The sequence below is a fragment of the Mandrillus leucophaeus genome, unplaced genomic scaffold (assembly GCF_000951045.1).
Source record: "Mandrillus leucophaeus isolate KB7577 unplaced genomic scaffold, Mleu.le_1.0 Scaffold1359, whole genome shotgun sequence".
In the NCBI taxonomy this organism is placed as follows: domain Eukaryota; kingdom Metazoa; phylum Chordata; class Mammalia; order Primates; family Cercopithecidae; genus Mandrillus; species Mandrillus leucophaeus.
The window spans coordinates 23,927-26,440 of NW_012101320.1; the positions used below are offsets into that span (position 1 = coordinate 23,927).

At 39.3% G+C, this 2,514-nt stretch overlaps 1 pseudogene; it reads right to left on the reverse strand.

The window, feature by feature from the left end:
- LOC105534492 overlaps positions 1-2,514 on the reverse strand; it is a 24,900-nt pseudogene that overhangs the window by 1,335 nt on the left and 21,051 nt on the right.

A 2,514-nucleotide genomic window follows, 5' to 3' on the forward strand; every position in this document is an offset into this window, starting at 1 on the left:
TCTCCAGTATGAACACTCTGGTATCAGATGAGGTACAAATGTTTTAAACCAAAGGTATTTACACTTAAAGAGGGTTAATACCATAAGGAGTAAGCTGTGGTAGAGAAGTTCCCAACTAACTCCCTTGATGATTCTTTCCTACACAAGCTCCCTCATGATTTCAGTCCAGGTTGTGATTCAAACTCAAAACTTCAAAAAGGTGTGGCCTTAAAAGAAACAAGGTCTGAGAACAGAGGAAGTATTTTTTCTTATATTCAATGCTCTTTTCCTCAGTCTTTACTGTAGATGGATCAACATGCCCCCCAAGTCCTTGTGCCTGTCTATCTCTTCATCATCTTCTCAGGCTTCTTCTAAAATGGAGCATAAAGAACCATAGGACAAAGGAGTTAATTCGTAAAGTACCCAGAACCATGGCTGGCACATGGTAAGCCCTTCATCTTGCCTTTGTACTGCCATCACTTTTATTTGTGAAATTTCCCATTACAAGCAATAAAATGTCAGACTGTGCTTTTTTGAGATTAACTCTGGTAGCCCATTTCCCAATACGAAAAGCATCTATATTATTAATGCTTCCAACTAAATTATGAGGAGGGAACCCTACTTGAGGTGATCTAGGTAGAAAATTAACATAAATGGGTCCACAAAGCTGAGAGTACTCTTGAAAAATAACCTTTCTATTTCAGAATTTAGCAAGTTGCATAACAAATAATGAAGAATTGTTAAATAGAAGAAAATGATGACTACATAAATATTAGAAAGTCCACCTGGGATGCTAAGGAAGAAAAATACTGCTCATATTTTTATTTATTTATTTATTTAATGTATTTATTTATGAGACAGAATTTTGTTCGTTACCCATGCTGAAGTGCAGTGATGCAATCTCGGCTCACTACAACTTCTGCCTTCTGGGTTCAAGCCATTCTCCTACCTCAGCCTCCTGTGTAACTGGGATTACAGGCGTGAACCACTATACCTGGTTAAATAATGCTCATATTTAACAGAAAGAGAATAGATCAACCAACAAGTGCTTCCTCCCAAAACTCCATTAAAATGATAAGAAAGAGGAAAGTGGTACAAACTCACAAGAAAAAAAATATAGAAGAGACACTGGTACACAACAACAGATATTAACAGATTTTTCAATAATGGAAAGGATATGGAAGATTTCAGTGCACAGCAGAGTTATCTGAGGAAACTCAAATAATGGAAATGTACTGCAGAAGAGAACGCCAGTGATTTGTACCACAAAATATCAGAAAGACTCAGAAAATGAAGGGAATTAGGTTTTTCAAAAGGAATAAAGGATAGTGGCTGAAAAAAAGTGTAAGGAGCAGTTGAACACGCACCGTCCACTCATGAGAACAAAGGACTGGCCACACCTTTATATGAAATGGAAGTTTATCCTCTGCAGAAATTTAATCAGAGCTCAGGGTCATTCAGCAAATGAGATGACAGGAATGAGCTGCTATATGGAAATCAGAGAATAAACCTACATATATGGTAAGACCTGCAGCACCGTTCTGCAGCTGAAGACAAAAGATGCTAGCAACCAGGTATATATATACCTATGGGCAGGATATGAGAGGATCCTTCTCTGGACAAACTGAAAGGCCCAGAATAAACCTCATTAGCAGCCTGGCCAACATGGCAAAACACCATCTCTACTAAAAATACAAAAAATTAGCCCAGGTGGTGGTATGCACCTGTAGTCCCAGCTGCTTGGGAGGCTGAGGCATGAGAATCGCTTGAACCTGGGAGTCAGAGGTGCAGTGAACTGAGATCACACCACTGCACTCCAACTCCAGCCTGGGTGACACAGCAGGACTCAGAAAAAACAAAACAAAACAAAACCAACCAACAAACAAAACCTCGTTAAGATGCCCCTGCAAGATGGTAAGTGTCACTTGTATTCATATTTCATTGGCTAAAACAAAGGACTTGGCCGTGGCTGAGTTCACTGGAGTCAGACAGTACTTCTGCAAGATGGAGACCAATCATTCACTTTTCAGCCACAGAAGCCTACCAGATACAAGCACCCAGGTACAAAAGAGCTTTTGATCACCTTTTAGTGAGCTGTTAACAAATATTCCACTAATTCCACTAACATGAAAGACATCAAAATCAAGAGAAAAAAAGTTATGAGGAAATAAAGGCAAGGCCCAGCAAATAACACTAAAACCAATCAGGAATAGGTAGAAGATGTTTTGTCAGTTAAACAATAACAGGATTTTGTAAGCAAGATATGGAAAGGAAAGTTCCCTTCAAAATTAAGACTGTGAGAGAGGGGGTGGTGAAATGATAAAGTGGAGCGTATCCACATTCATCAATAAGAAGGCACCTTGTTCCAGAAGGCATAGCCTGCCTCACCCTAGCAAACTCAGGCATGGCTAGGTGCTTGTTTGGCTGATAAAATAGGATCACAAATGAAAAGTGTCATTTCATGGTAGAAGTTTCAATGACAAATTCAGAATACACACCAAGGAAACAAAAAGCTGAGTAAAAGAAGTTCCCCCC